We start from the raw sequence: 6,015 nt of genomic DNA, 5'->3' as shown, positions 1-6,015 counted from the left end.
AGAAATTGTGCCGAATCTTAAATATTTCTTTCTCATTCTACATCATTACTTCAAACTTTGTTTATTCCAGGTTTAAATTACATTTTGAATCCCAGATTTTTTTTTAGTGCGGACAGACTTTTGGATCCCAGTGTATGTTTAAAACCATAATCACTGAGCAAACTTCTTTTTGGGACCTACTGCACTGTTTATAAGAGCATTATGAGAGAAACAGGCATGCTGCCATTTACTATGCCATCGCAGGAATAAATTACATTTTAAAATATGAAAATGATGGTGATTTTAATATTCATGTTTGTTGTGACTCCACAGTGTTAGTGAAAGAGTTTCTTAGCCTCATAGAGGCTTGTGATTTTGTTCAGTGGGTGAAAGAACCAACACATGCACAGGGTCATATTTTAGACCTATGGCCTTTCTATTTCTGATGTGCATATAGGCGATTTAGGTTTTTCGGATCACAAGCCTATAATGTTTACTGCTGATATTTCTTGTCATACTACTGAAATTATTAGATCTGAAAAATGGTCACGTGTTGCTCCAACCTCGTGGATAATTTTTCAGTAGCATTCAAAGAGACCTGTGATTTGCTTTCTTCAGATTATCTTGCTAATGCGTTAAATGTGGACGAGCTTCTTAACACGTTTAATTATGTATGCACTAGTGTTTTAGATATTATTGCCCCTATGAAACTAAAAAAACATAAAAACAAATTATGAACCATGGCTAAACAGCAATACCCGTAGTTTAAGAAAAGCCTGCAGAAGAGCAGAACGCAGGTGGAAAAAGGATAAACTCCAAGTATCCTATGACATTCTACGGGAATCTTTAATTACATACCAAAAAGCAGTGAAAGCTGCAAAATCTCACTATTTCTCTGAGATAATTTGCAAAAGCACAAATAGTCCCAGGGCTTTGTTTAATATCTTAAACTCTGTTTTTAATCCAGATGGCAAAATTTGTTTAGCGGAGTCCTCAACTGTGTGTGAAAACTTTTTGATATTTTTTACGGATAAAATAGATGCAATTAGACAGTCCATCAATCCTTGTACTGATGACCCTGTTGATCTTTTAATTCCTACTAAACTTTTAAATTAATTTGAGACGATCACATTGCGGGGTTTAATGAATTCAGTTGCTAAGCTGAAGCCTACCACCTCTGCATGTAATATTGTTCCGACCCAATTTTTAAAATTGGTACTTGATTGTGTTGGGGATTGGATTCTAGCAATTATAAATAAGAGCATTCTTTCTGGGATTGTTCCATCCTTTTGCAAACATGCTATGGTGAAACCTCTGTTGAAAAAGCCAGGTCTGGATACAACTGTCTTATCACATTTCAGACCAATCTCAAATTTACCTTTCATTGCAAAAATCTTAGAGAATGCTGTTTCTGTGCAATTGCAGAGCTTCCTGGAAACAAACATGATTCTAGAAAAATTACAATCTGGATTTAGGAAAAAACATAGTACTGAGTCAGCACTTTTAAGAGTTTTAAATGATATTTTATTATTTGTTGACTCTGGAATTCAGCAATCTTGGTGCTATTAGATTTGAGTGCTGCATTTTATATAGTTGATCATGACATGCTCTTATCACGTCTTGAAAAGTGTGTGGGCTTTCAAGGAACTGCCCTTAGCTGGTTCCGATCTTATCTTAGTAATAGAACCTTTTCAGTGGGTATTGGTCGTGCTATATCATCTGTAGCACGAGTTACCTGTGGTGTTCCTCAAGGGTCTATTCTGGCTCCCATTTTATTTTCACTATACATGCTACCTCTGGGCTCAATTTTTAGGAAGCATGGAGTGTCTTTTCATTTTTATGCAGATGACACCCAAATCTTTCTCCCTCTGAAACATAATGACAAGCAAGGCCTAGAAACTTTGCTTGCCTGTTTAACTGATGTACGAGCTTGGATGTCCTTGAATTTCTTGCACTTAAAGAAAAGTAAGACTGAAGCAATTGTTTTTGGGCCCTCTGTGGGAAAAGCAAACCCGAATACTGATTATGATTATTACTCTTATATCAAACCCACTGTGAAAAATTTGGGAGTTCTTTTTGATTCATCTCTCAAGTTTGACCAACATATAAACTCTGTAGTAAAGTCTTGTTTTTTCCATCTTAAACTTCTGTCCAAAGTTAAACATTTTTTATCTTTTAACGATCTTAAAACTGTCACACGTGCTTTTGTTTTATCTCGTTTGGACTATTGTAATTCACTGTATATTGGATTACCCCAATCCTCCATGTCCACAATATTACTAATTTTGCTGTATTTTTTATCAAATAAATGCAGCCTTGGTGAGCATAAGAGAAATCTTTCACACAAAGAAAAATCTTAATCTTACCGACCTCAAACTTTTGAACAGAAGTGTACACATGAATTATGAAGACATCAGTTTAATAAAATTTGATAGATGTTTTCTTTTTTAGAGTGTTCAAGTTGTTTTAAAAATACGTTATTCACTGATTCTAACATCCACATTTTGCTAAATAAAATGGCCAATTATGTTGATTGCATCCGTGAAATTAGCTAAAAACTGCATTTTCGTGTACAGTTTAATTATATATGATTGATTTTAATGTACTTTTCAGCAGGGTTGTCTTCGGGAAGGTCATGGTATGATGAATCATGACATCTTGAAATACACTCATGGATCGTGGTTTCAACAGAACAACTGCCAGTAACAGGATTCTTGTGAGGGACGCGAGGAGGGATGGAACAATACTGTTGTGTCAACATAATGTGGGAGAGAATGGTAGAAAAGTTCCAAAACAGGTTCAAAGTGAAGCTCCTCTCAGGGGTGATGGGTTGGTGCTAGTGATTTTAATGAGAAGCCTTAATGGCTCGCCAGGATCAAGATGGACACAGTCAGTCTGATAGATATCAGATCGCTATATGCTTGAGTGAGGTTATTTATAATGATAACAAAGCCTTTTGTACTAATGTTTATTGTCCACTTTTATTAAGATACAGATTATATTCACATTTAGAAATAAGGCCGGCAGATTAATTAACGTTTCTCATTGGAAGCCTTGCAATATTTTACAATGAACGCCATCCTACTTTAGTCGTTTGCTGGTGCTTAGCTAAAACAAATAGAGCTCTGAACTATAATCAGTGAAACAGGTGGCTAATATTGCTGATATACAGCCTCTCAATGCAGCACTGGATATTGATTGGCCGAGACAGATTGTGGCTCAGAGATCAAATGTAGCATTGCGGAGTGTGAAACTGCCATGTTTTAATAGGGGTGTAATCCAAGTGGACCAGGGCCATCTGCCTCTACTTCCAGTGCTGGCAATAAAATAAAATAAAGTGTTGATAAGTCACTCCGGCAGAAGAAGCAGGTTTATTTTATTGTATTTTATAGGTTTGGGATTCACTGAAACAATGCTGAGCAAACATTGTGTAGCGGTCATACATAATGTTTATTCATTTAAATATGGAGCACTCTGTGTTCCCATCTATGACAGAAAACATAATATGTTTATTGTTTGAAGTTTGACCTGATATATGATCTGACATATTACAAAAGATCTGCAAGGATAGAACAAATCTGATTTCATATCAACATCATTTGGACAACTGTGAAGTATCCATCTAAAATTTGATTCCCTTGTTTGGGAATGAATGTAGACTGATCTCATCATCAGATCTCTATGCAGTCAAAACAAGAAGACATATATTGTATATAGACCAGACAACTGTGGAGTGGAGGGAAGTGGTGTAGACACAGGAGGAAAAATGTTCTCTGATCCACTGTTCTGCTCGCCGCAGGGGTGAGCTGAGGACTGCAGAAAGTCCTCTTGGGACTTTAGTCCATTTAAATCCAGAAACAGTTTCTGGATCGATAACTGAAGGAACGAGTTGATAAGTTCCATTTTGTGGTGTTATCAAATGGCCAGCTAATGCAATTATGGTTGGAAGTTTCATTGCTTACTAACAGCAGCATTCATATATTTCTTTTTACCTGGATCATTGGTGCTTTTTACCAACTCTACCTTAAAAAAATCTATTCATTCAAAAACACAATTGTGCAAACAACGCACATTTTTACTAGTTTGTTCCACAGTGACCAATAAAGCAACTTGTTATTCAAAGCTCGTGTGTTCTTTTATCTCCCTTCTACCGTGAAAAGAGACAAAGGAAGGTAATTTTCCACATTTAGCACAGTGCACTATCATCAGCAGTGTGAATGCTTGAAACGCATCTATAAATGCCTAGTTGTTGCTTGCACCATGACATTTATATGTCTGTTTAACTTGAGACATATGGCACCAGAGGAGATAAGATGGGCAATATTTTCCAGCGAGGCAGCTATCAAACCAGAAACCAGCTTTCTACACAACCTCCTGGGTGCAAATAATACAATAACATCTGACTGTGAACCCGGTTTAATGATTTGACAAAAACAGGATAATTTGGAGCATGCTATTTAACTAGTTGCAAAACAAATGAGAGTTGATATGCCATGTGGCGTTGTGGACTAATGCACTGCTTTATCCACTGAAACTCAGAGATTGCTCATGATAAGACAAAACAAACATGTCTTTGCTATGGTTAATTTATGGTGCTTTTAATTCAGTACAATTAATTCAGTCAATAAACAAAACAAGTATGGATGCAAAGAGTATGCTATGTCTATGTCTTTCCATCACTTTCTGCCACTCTCGCTCTCTCTCTACACAGACTGCATTTTCTTTCTTTTTGTTGTTTCATTTGTTCTGGTCATCATCAGCATGGCAGGTGTGTAAATATGACTCACAAAACCTATTCAATGAATCATCTTTTTAAAAAAATGTTTGGATAAATATGCTGTTTCCGCGTATATTCAGAAGGAATGGAATGGAGAAAATGAGATTTGAAACAGATAATGGCAAATCTGTTTCACAGATCAAGGTCTGTCAACATCCAGAATTTCCATTTAAAAAGACCCTTGATAAAGGTTTCATAAAAACTCTAAACGATGAAACAAGGGAAGGGAGGCATATTTATACTGTTATTCATATTATTATTACGGCTGCCCTTCCCATAATTATTAACTGCCCTCTTGACCAAAAGTAAAAACAGGCTAATAAACAGAATCCCATGTGTGTATCCTACAACAATTTATCAACATAAGGGTTTAGATCAAAGTTTCTGTGTTGTAGGCCTATCTGCAATTTACAAATATGCCACACACAAAAAAAAATTAAGCAAAAGGGGATGGAAGAGATGGGAATCCCTCTATAGCTGCAGAGCTTATTTATATGATTTATAAGTTTTATATTGTCTAAACATCAGACCTCGATGGGATCAATGATCTTCATCTGGCTGCATGGCTTGTGCATGATTTAAGTATAGGTAAGGCTTGTTCGGTTTTGAACAGATATTTGCATACCAGTCTATGACACTAGAATCCCGAGCTTTAACCATAATAAGTGATTGATAATGGGTTATTCAAGCTGTCAGTTCGGTTTACTACTTTTGGCAAGAAAGCCAGAGAATATAATGTTTTGTCGAAAGAGCTCAAATGTCACCGCTAACCACAAAGCAATTAAACCCTCTTCCATGCACTTTCGCCACCTGTGCATGTATCAGGCGTTTCCTTCAAATGGCTCGTTCAAAGCGCGCCGGAAAATTAAAACAAGGCTTGCTGCTAATTATTGAAATTTTCACATTATAGCAATGCAATGCAATTAAAGGGCTCGTTGGATGTGCCGAATCCCTCTCTACTCACTAACGATGGCTGCTAGAATCCAAGATGAACAGGTTCATTCATTCTTCAGAGCGCGATCAGACGAGAGTAGGCTAGTGCACGAGCTCAATAGCACCAGATGGTAAATAGAAAATCCTCAAGCGACATGACAGTCCAATAGCACAACCAATCAAAAATCCAAACGCCTGTGGACATTGGCAAAATATCGAAAGCAAAATGAAAGTGCTTTCAATTTGAACTCTGTACCTATTGCTCTTTCTTTTCATTAAGACGCTATCCGTTTGAAAACGCTTTATGAAAATCATGCCGGCAAACC

Source organism: Rhinichthys klamathensis, unplaced genomic scaffold, assembly GCF_029890125.1.
Source record: "Rhinichthys klamathensis goyatoka isolate OS25496 unplaced genomic scaffold, OSU_Roscu_1.1 h1tg000125l_1, whole genome shotgun sequence".
Classification (NCBI taxonomy): Eukaryota; Metazoa; Chordata; class Actinopteri; order Cypriniformes; family Leuciscidae; genus Rhinichthys; species Rhinichthys klamathensis.
This window is presented reverse-complemented; position numbering follows the sequence as displayed.